This window comes from Cyprinodon variegatus, unplaced genomic scaffold (assembly GCF_000732505.1).
Source record: "Cyprinodon variegatus isolate N-32 unplaced genomic scaffold, C_variegatus-1.0 Scaffold292, whole genome shotgun sequence".
Lineage (NCBI taxonomy): Eukaryota > Metazoa > Chordata > Actinopteri > Cyprinodontiformes > Cyprinodontidae > Cyprinodon > Cyprinodon variegatus.
Window position 1 is genome coordinate 336,695 of NW_015150745.1, and position 11,283 is coordinate 347,977.

Below are 11,283 nucleotides of genomic sequence, written 5' to 3' on the forward strand. Positions count from 1 at the left end.
GTTAAAAAAAAAAAGTTAAAAGAGAAAACAACAAACTGCAACTGGTTCAAAATACGATGAGTGAAAGTTGTACCACAGAAAAGTGTGTCTTCACATGCATGGTGCAGAACCTGCTGTTGGATCTATTTATTGTGCCGTGTTTACAAAGTTTTTCTTTTTTTATTTTCCAGTTCATGTCATTTTTATTTTTTTTTGTTAAATTTTTAAATACACTGTACCTCCCACCGGTGCCCCATGCTGTAGTCGGTGTTTAGCAATGTTTCTAGAGCTATTTTTAAACATGGTTTTGGTTTGACATCCTTCCACATCAGTGGTGTTGAATCCATGGAGACGCAGGCCGGTAGATGAGGGGGTTTGTTTGGCATCACTTTCAGTCTCAACTAAGCTCTTCCATACCTTTTTATTCCTGAGACAAGTAACAAAACAATTGGGATGAAGACTTTCCCAGAAGACTTTGCTGCTTCTGACGTATCTAAGCACTATATGATTTGTTTTCTATAATTGACTGATGCTGCTTTTGTATGATTTTTCTTTGCCGTTTGGGTTCCACTGGACGGCCTCATTTTTTTCTGTTTCCTCCACATCTCAATTTTTTTTTTTAAATAAATATTTTTGTATCGCCCCCCCCCTCCTTTTTTTTAATTTTAAAATTGCTCATGGAAGACTTCATTCTTTTGTTACTTGTTGCTCTAAAAATATATATATGTAAGGGAGTAAAAAAATGCAGTAACTGACATTTATCATTCCAGCCTCTATGTAATAACAAACGTGTAAGAATTGAAAAAAAAAAAAGAAATTAGACGTTTTCTCTACTTTAAAAAAAAAAAAAAAGTGATCCTGAAGGCTGAAAGGCCATGAACCACATGCTATCGGGTGCCTTCATTTGGGGAAAAATAAAAACTTATATTAAAAAAAAAAGTGCTCTCTTCTGTGAAGAGTTTGGTACTGAACAAGGCTACTTGTAGTTTTTCTTTGTCTGTACCACAATCCCAATGCCCATTCCAGTGGCCCAGTTTGATTCATGACTCTTTGTTTTCTGTTTGTTTTTGTAGACCCAACCACCCCCCCACACACACACACAAAAAAGAAATCCTGAAATGTCACAAAATGAAATAAAAATCCAGGGCATTAAGTGTTTCGACCAGCATGTGTCATTTGTTTCTTTTCATTTTCTTCTATTTTTGCCTTCAGCTGTGCGAGCATTTTAGTGAAACAATCTGATTAATGGTGACCAGTCAATTATTAAAATTAAAACTAATTCAGTCATCGATTAACTGCTCTTAACATGCATTTAGCTGACAGAGCAACCCACTTAGAGCTATAATTATACCAGAACTGCAAAGAAATCGAAACGTTTTGCATTTAAGATAAAAAAGATCTGTCAATATGTTATATTCAGCCTCCTTAAGATGCAAAATTTTTACTTTCACCTGATTTGATTTCATAAAAAAATCTCCTTAAAGGAAACTTTGGCTATTAATCCAAAAAAATAACTGACAGATTAAATGATTTGCAAAATAATTGTAAGTTGCAGTCCTAAAACATACGCATCTAAGTTGAAAGCGGTCAAGCAAAGGGAATCATGTATTTTAGAAAACATATCAGAAGGAAAGCAGCAGGCAGCCAAAACCATCCAGTTGATCATAAGAGTTTTTTCCAACGAGCTGCAGTTTAAAAAAAAATCTTTCCATGGAAACTTTAGATGAGCAGAAACTGACTGAATCTTAAGTCTTCCATGACCCGAGAAGATCTCAAAAAAGGTTTTGCATTAAACTCCACTGACTAATAAAACAGGCTAGTTGGGAACAATGTCTTTTTGAGAATTTGGTTTTCTGTTCTGTTTAGCCAATAGATGCCCCTGAGCTAGCTGATAGCCCAACAGCTTTTCTGTCACAAGCAGATAATTAGAACTGTTATAAGGTTCTGGTTGATACTTGAATATTAAACTTGATAGAAAATGATCAGGGGGCTAAAATCGCATCCAACAGAGACGGAAAGGGAGGTGAGAAAGGGGATGAGAGACGGAAGGACTTGGACAAACTTTATCGTTTTGTATACTCAGAATATACAAAACGAAATTGCATTGCTTAAAGCTTACACCAGTGAAATGAACATAAAGTGCAGCAATGATCAGCATGCAAGCAGTGTAGGAGAAAAGGAAACCCGTTTTAAAAATAATGGGGGAAAAGTATTGATATGGAAAGGTTCCGTGCAAATGCAGCATAACATTAACAAAAAGTTTTAGAAGGATTTTAAAACTTTTTAACCACGTCGGTGGTGCAAAAACAAATCACTTTTTTTTCACATCTTTGGGAAAGGGACCTTTTTATTATTGCACTGACCTTTATTTTTGCCTTGTGCATATTTTTTAAATGCTACCAAAGTAATAACACTCATAGCTTCCAAAGTGTTTCACTGAATTCCCTATCAAAACTAAACCCCATTATGACCCAAGGCCATCTTTGTTATTCAGCCTGAACCAAATCCATATGGATCCCATATTTCTGCTGGTTCTGTCAAATAGGCTTTTCACATATAAATGATGAAATTATCTGTTTTTCATCTGGTTTGTAAACTTTTATTCTGATCTTAAATTTACTCACATGTGGACCACAGACTGAATTTATTTAAATCACTATGAATAGAAGCACACACCCAACACCCAAAGTTTTAAATCCCTGTGCTTTTCTTTAAAAAAAAAAGAGAAATTTTTAGGTTTGAATTTAATTCAGTTTATTTATATAGCGCCAATTCACAACACGTCATCTCAAGGCACTTTACAGTTCACCAGATCATGCAGTCAAATTGTTTCAAAGTTTTCTATGTAAGGAAAACCATGTGATTGCATCGACTCATTGACTCAAATGCAATCCGTCACACTAAACATGCTTGTAGTGACAGTGGAGAGGAAAAACTCCCTTTTAACAGGAAGAAACCTCCAGCAGCACCAGGCTCAGTGTGAGTGGCCATCTGCTGAGGCCGACTGGGGTTCAAGGAGACAGAAGCAGAAATACAAAAAGCAACAGTAAAAGGCGGCCCTGTCCAGGAAACACACAGCCAGGCAGACGAGCTCTGAGACAATTCCCATGTCAAAGCATGAAGAGAGCTCATCCAGTTAGTCACAGTCAGAGAAACAGGACTACACTGCAAAACAGGCCGATCTCCAACATCTAGAAACAAAGGTGTTGATGGCAGCAGCACAGCTGTAATATAATACAGAGAATAATAGCTCCAGTTCACATTGGTTAAAACATTTCAAGTTGAAAGAAGATCCTCAATAGTCTGGTCTACTGCTGCAGAGTTTGGTGTTACCTCGTGTGAACTTATAGCTTGCAGGGATTTGGTGACATTGGTTGGTGCTTTAACGAGGTTACTGTACGTTCAAAGGCAGGGTGGGAGGACGCTCCAACTGCAATCTCATTATCTGCTAAACTTTATTACCATGACCACAGTTTGATCCTCATCTACAGTGCTGCCTTTCAGTTAGGAGGGAGAAGCCTTATGAACATCAGATGGACGGCGGGCGGACACGTTGGACTGGCAGCCTTGTTATAGCTGATGAGTCAGAGGGCAGAAAGGGACCATGAAGGTTGCATATGAAGCGTGAGGTGTTTTCATGCCCTCATTTTGACATGAATACCCTAATGGATTCATCTCTATAATCTAGGAGCACACAGCTTAAAATAAAACAAACTGATTTTAATGAACTTATAGGCATTTTTATTAGATTAAATGTGTTGAAAAGAAATTCAGTTTGATTATATAGCACCAATTCACAACATATGTCATCTCAAGGCACCTTACAGTTCACCAGATCATTCAGTCAAATTGATTCAAAGTTTTCTAAGGAAAACCAGTTGATTGCATCGACTCATTGACTTGGATGCAATCACTCACACTAAGCATGCTTGTAGCAACAGTGGGGAGGAAAAACTCCCTTTTAACAGGAAGAAACCTCCAGCAGAACCAGGCTCAGCATGAGCGGCCGACTGGGAACCCATCATTCTAAGGTTACTCAGCTGTAGGAGAAGGGTTAGGGTCATGGTACCTAATAGGCATGAATACAAAAACCAGACAAGAGTTTAGATCCTATAGAAGAGAGGTTCAGCTCTAGCCCTTAAAGGTCGCTGACCTTCCCTGATTCAAATGAAGGAATGACTCAGCAAGATAATAGGTTTAACACCGGCCTGGTAATATACAAACATCTCATTAAGGTGGGTTGGATGACAGAATCTTAAAATAATTCACAATAACCTCTAGATTCCCAATGCTGACTATATGGAGCCACTCACAGGTAAAGACAGATTGTTATTAAACACACTGAGGAGCAAGAGACCAACGGCTCAAAACACAGAAAACAAAGTCATTAAAGGAAACAAAGCAATCCCTCTGAGAACAATGCAGCTCTACTGATAAGGGGTTCAGCTATGACTCTGGTTACAATATATTTATGAGGGATATTGCAAATATTAGCCAAAACCTTTAAAACAAGTAAAATACCTCAGAATCAGTTTTAGAAAGTCAGCCTGCACTTTCAACAGTTAGGATCAGAACCTTCATTCAAACCTGCTCCAGTTTTTGTAGGTGTTTAAGAAGCAGAAGTGATGCTCATCCTAAAGCTGCTCTAGAACTAAATTCAATTACAAGTTTTTTCCGCAGTGTCAGCAGAAACCCTGTGAGCAGTGGGAATCCTGATTTCACAGCCGCCCCCGATCTCTGGCTCCACAGAGCTGGCTGCCTGGAGCCCCTTGAGGCGCAGGACAATGAAGGAGGGTGTTATCTGAAAAACAATTCTCTAAGTCTTATATTATGAGATTGAGAACGGTGTTCCTCTTTCTCATTTGTCATTTCTTAATTTTGCTGCAAGGGAGAACAGAGATACAGTCTTGCCAAAGAGTCTATAACTGCTTAAGAAGCCTGCAGAATCTGCAAACCTTTAGGGTTTAAAAACAAGTTACCGTGGGAGGAAAACAGGAAAATGTTTTAAGAACCTTGAGAAGGAGTCTGAACTGTGACGCAAAATTATCTTTTGTTTCACTATTTTTCTGTTCTGTTTAAAACAACCCTCTCATCCAGCCTTACTGGTGTGAGGCGGCCTGAGGGAATACTTTAATAAAGTAAAATAAAATCAGCACTCCTATGAAAATATTACCGAGGGAATTGATTATTCCGACCACAGACGGTTAATCTGGGACCTCGCCGTCATGCATTATGTCTGCAGGAGCAAGTCACGACTGCTATGGGTGTGAAAGAGGGATGAAAGTATTAATTGCTCAGCAAATTATCATGAAAACTTTTGCATGCATATAAGCTTAAGATTGTCTAACTTGGCTGAATGAGTTATGTTTTTAGAAATGTTTTACTCCAACCTATTTATAAACACAGAAAGGTAAGAAACTTTAACTCATAGGAAAAAGGTTTTCTCAAGAGGATTATTTTATCAGCCGTTTACCTCTGGAACAAGTGCATGTTTCACCAATAGCACCTAAAAAGTGATTTGGTTGTGATGCAGAGGTAGAAACATTTGATTCTGCAAGTGTGTCACTTGAAGGTGTGCTTCTTTAAATGAGGCATAAGAATGCTGTTATGTACACTCACCGGCCACTTTATTAGGTACCCCATGCTAGTAACGGGTTGGACCCCCTTTAGCCTTCAGAACTGCCTTAATTCTTCGTGGCATAGATTCAACAAGGTGCTGCAAGCATTCCTCAGGGAGTTTGGTCCATATTGACATGATGGCATCACACAGTTGCCGCAGATTTGTCGGCTGCACATCCATGATGCGAATCTCCCGTTCCACCACATCCCAAAGATGCTCTATTGGATTGAGATCTGGTGACTGTGGAGGCCATTTGAGTACAGTGAACTCATTGTCATGTTCAAGAAACCAGTCTGAGATGATTCCAGCTTTATGACATGGCGCATTATCCTGCTGAAAGTAGCCATCAGAAGTTGGGTACATTGTGGTCATAAAGGGATGGACATGGTCAGCAACAATACTCAGGTAGGCTGTGGCGATGCAACGATGCTCAATTGGTACCAAGGGGCCCAAAGAGTGCCAAGAAAATATTCCCCACACCATGACACCACCACCACCAGCCTGAACCGTTGATACAAGGCAGGATGGATCCATGCTTTCATGTTGTAGACGCCAAATTCTGACCCTACCATCCGAATGTCGCAGCAGAAATCGAGACTCATCAGACCAGGCAACGTTTTTCCAATCTTCTATTGTCCAATTTCGATGAGCTTGTGCAAATTGTAGCCTCAGTTTCCTTTTCTTAGCTGAAAGGAGTGGCACCCGGTGTGGTCTTCTGCTGCTGTAGCCCATCTGCCTCAAAGTTCGACGTACTGTGCGTTCAGAGATGCTCTTCTGCCCACCTTGGTTGTAACGGGTGGTTATTTGAGTCACTGTTGCCCTTCTATCAGCTCCAACCAGTCTGGCCATTCTCCTCTGACCTCTGGCATCAACAAGGCATTTCCGCCCACAGAACTGCCGCTCACTGGATGTTTTTTCTTTTTCGGACCATTCTCTGTAAACCCTAGAGATGGTTGTGCGTGAAAATCCCAGTAGATCAGAAGTTTCTGAAATACTCAGACCAGCCCTTCTGGCACCAACAATCATGCCACGTTCAAAGTCACTCAAATCACCTTTCTTCCCCATACTGATGCTCAGTTTGAACTGCAGGAGATTGTCTTGACCATGTCTACATGCCTAAATGCACTGAGTTGCCGCCATGTGATTGGCTGCTTAGAAATTAAGTGTTAACTAGCAGTTGGACAGGTGTACCTAATAAAGTGGCCGGTGAGTGTACAGCAAATTGAAAACACGTCATCTCAGACTACTGTCAGATTGGTCAAAAGTTTCCATCAAGGAAAATACGTTGATGTCATTGAGTCACCACTTGCAATACATTATCATCCTGGATGTGCTTGAGGTGACAATTTTTGCTTGCATTTTGTCCTAGACTTTTCAGCAATCTCCCACACCGAACATGCATGCAGCGACATTGGAGAGGAAAAAGTCCCTTTAACAAGAAAAAACCTCCATCAGGCTCAGTGTGAGCGGCCATCTGCTGACACCAGCTGGGGGTTAAGGAAGAGAATAGACATACAAAAAGAAGTAAATATACAAAATGTAACAATCAAAGAGCTCAACAGGTGGCCTATCTAAAGGAAAGCGCATACACTGAAAATAGGCCAAACTCTAAGATCTATAAACAAAGATGCCAGACAAGAACAAACCAAATAAAGCAACTGTGACAAATAAAGCAGAGAGAGCATGAAGTCACGGGCAGAAATAATAAATAATGTAGGAGTGTAAAATAGAGATGAAATGAGAAAGAATGAGGAAAAGTGATCTCTATGTCCTCCAGAAGCTTAAACCTATAGCAGCATAAACATAGAAATAATTCACAAGCAAGCTGACAGAACTAACAAGGAGTCCTGCATAGGTGTGACTATAAAAAACAGAGCAAAATTTCAGTTGCTTTTCTACACTAAAGCACAATGGCAGCGAGGCTCAGGAGGTTTTCACAGCCAGCTGAACGTATCCACAAGCTATAGGCTGGAGGATGGGGGCCAGGACATTCACGCTGACAATACCTCACATGGCAGGCAGCCTTCTGCTAGGCCCACCACTGGCACCGTCAAAAACCCCAAAGGCCATTTCTACAGCTAGTTCTGACCCCCTTTGGTGGTTTGTGAGTCTGTGGTAATATAAATTGTTGGAATGAAGGTAGATGTTTGTGAAAAATGCATTAAAATTCGGGCTGTGGATAAGACCCCACTGCTTTCTCCCCTATCAGAACCCCAAATCCTTCAGCGTCTATTTAGTAGGGGGCCAAGTATAGCAGAAACCCAAAACCCCCTTAGAGCCCCAAACCCTCTGGCCCACCTGTGGCCCCAGTCCACAAAATCCCACTGCAGACGGGGCCCACCTGCTGTGCCAAGTGTGCAGAGGAAGCACCCCCCCGGATTGCCCAAATGATCAGTATCAAAAACTACAACCATTTGTAGAAGATCTGAGCATTTAGCTAAGAAGCCTAAATTATTTACAGCATTGGTGTCCACTTTAATAGAATATACTCCAAGTACAACTTTTTCTTATAAATGGTCTATTTAATGACAAAGAAACCGAGATCATACAAGAATGCAGAATATTATTTAACGTTTTATATTGGAGGATCCTAAATTAAGCATCCTTATTTGGTAATACAGTCTATTGAAGCCCCAAATTGTATGAAATATAAACAAAAGGGTTCACAGAAAGAACTAAAACCCAACTAGAAGTGCTTTTAAACTTTTGCTGTAAAGGAGGCTGCATATATTTAATCTGAGCAACCCAAAATGACTTGGAAAAAAAAAATCCAGTAAGATTATGTATATGGATAGCCTGACTCCTCTGCATGTATTGGTTTTTAATCCCAGAGGATTACATGATTCCAGCTTTGTTCAGGGATAAAGGAATTCAATTATTCATCCATGAAGCAGGAAGGCCTCAGCAAGCATGGAGAATCCTGTTTCCCTTCAGTGTCTAACCCTGATCTTTGGCACCATCTAGTGGCTCAACCAGCGTAGTGCATGATTCCTGAAACTGTCTCCCTGTGACTTCAGTCTCTAAATTTAATTTTTTTTTTTAACTAAAAATATCCAGTAACCTGTTATTATCATCAATATGACAACTATAGGCTCAGTGTTTTGTTGCAAAAAAAGCCTCTAGTGTTCAGTGATGAGATCTGCAACAGAGCATCTCTCTAAAGATCCTGATTTTGGTTTGAATTTCAAATAGAACTTGAAAAAAAAAATCAACAACTGTAAAAAATAGTGATTTTTTTTTTATATCTCTCGTAGAAGATTATTATCCAAATAAAAACTCATTCAGAGACATTTTTCTTACTTTTACTGTGAAGTGACTGAAGGAAAAAAAAAAAAAATCAAATAAAACTTACTTACCAAAGGGTGAGAACTCAAACATCAATGCAGTTTTTCCTTCAGCTGCCCTCTGCGTCGTTGCAGAGCAGCCGCAGCCTTTTTTTTCTGTTTTTGAGCAAATACTCAGAAATATTTAGAGACTAGGTGTCTTGTGAAGAGGGGAAAACCAACGTCTGACTTCTAAGAGGCTTTTGATCTACACTCCACCTTTACTTCCCGCTCCTTTCACAACACGGTCATTAGTTAAAAATAAAAGTCCTTTCACCTTTTACTATTTCAATGAAATTTTTATTCATATTTAAGCCCTGGCGTCTAACATATTTCTTAAATAAAACCTGTTTTGTCACTCCTATAAAAATTTTTAATGAAAAAGGGTGATAGTGCTTTCAAAAAGCACCAATAGAAGATTAGTAAATAAAGTAAAAAAAAGCTGTTGAAACATCTGACTGTAAAAATCTTAATTGAAGGTCTCTAAACACAAGGATTAATCACATAGTTTGATGCTGATGACTTGGTGAGTTAAGATGTTGGTTTCTTATTGAGTGATATTTGGATAAAGAGGATGAATGAGCTGGAAAAAAAGAAAATAGATCGAACATTCACATCATAGATCCATGTGAATGAAACCAGCTTTCTGTTTAGTGAGGATGAGGTTGTTTATCCTGGAGTAGCTTCTTTCCTCCAGGGTTTTAAAAATTCAACTGAGCTAGTTTTGCCTTTTTTAGCACCATTGGTGCATTTCCCTGACATTTTCAACCTGATGGATCTATATAAATATGTTCTAGCCTGAAAACGCCTCATGAGTCCATAAAAGTGGCACAGATGAACAGCCTGCTGAGTGGTGTTGAACCCTTAAGGTGGGTATTTGATCCTCTTATGTTTTTCATCTACTTGCCCTTGCTTTCTGGCCTTTTTTATTCCAACCTCTGCTTTATTTCATTTGTTTTATTTTCACAGTAAAAAAAATGCTATATGTTTTGCAAAAAAAATGTAATGAAGAAAAGGCTTGATAAAAGCCTGCAATATGAAACCAATGTTAATAATAAGGAAATTAAGGAAAAGTGGGAATTGGAGGCTAATATAATAAAAGCAAATGAAGATTTGGAAGAAACATTTAGCTAACAGCCTGATGTGGAGAGAATTTGACCGGAAAGTTAAGATACGTTAGTTTAACCCTCCAGTTATCACATCTTAATATGGTAAAACATCTGCTTTATTGGAGAAATTGTGGAAAGGTGGGGGATTTTACGCACATATTTTGGGCTTGCCAGAGTGTGGCTGCATTTAGGAAAAAACGTACAAACAGAGATAAAGGGTATTTTAGGCCTTGACTTAGATCTGGATGTATCTGTGTATATTTTAGGAATAATCCCCTTGAACATGATTGACGAAGATAATAAATATTTGATCGGAGTCATGCTTCTGACTGCAAAGAATTGTATAACACATGTCTGATCAATCTGACCTCCAGGGACCTCAATGCCAGAAGTCTTTACTCCCTTAAACCTTCTAAACGGGCTATTGAGGCTGGAAGACTGCTTCCTTCCAGGTGGTACCTGACCCTTCTGACAATGGCTGTCCTCGGAAAAAATCAGTCATGGGAGAATCCTGCCGAGAACGCCAAATTGTAGTGGGAAAAAGCTACTCAACTATTCATCCTAGGAGATAAACGGAGATCAAGGGATTTCACTCAGTGGGCACTTTATTCTCATATCTTTGCAAAGAGAGAACAGTTCATCATTCAGCCTTTACTGCTCTGTATTCAGCCCTGTTCTGCCTGGACAGAGTGTGTTCCCCTTACTTACAACAATGGAAAGTAGTCAGAGTCAAAACAAACTACAGACAGTTTGGTTAAACAGTAACATGTTAGGAATAATTGAGAAAAATCTGTCTTCTTTTGGGAAGAAGACAGACAGGTCTACAAACACCATCCTGCAGAGAATGGTGAAACAGACTGAGTGAAAACTTTTATAGTGAGAAAATAGGATAAAATAATATAAGAAAGAAGAGAAATCTACATTTTCTGACCAAAACCACAACGTCCCAGCATTACCCAGTGCAGAGATTAGAATTAGGAAAGTCTATATTATGGATAAAGGGACATGAAGACTACAACTCAAGATGGAGACCTTTCAAACAAAGTGGAGACCTGTGACTACATTCATGCTGTGATCTTGACACCTCTGTTTATTTATTCATTTACTAATTTATTTATTTGGATGTTCATAATGTCTACGGCTGTCCCTTTCACTGCAGGTATTGTGATTTATATATTGATTTATTGGAAGGGGTCAATGAATGTTTTAGCCCCCAATAATCCCTGGATAACCTGTGGCAGAGCTGGGACCT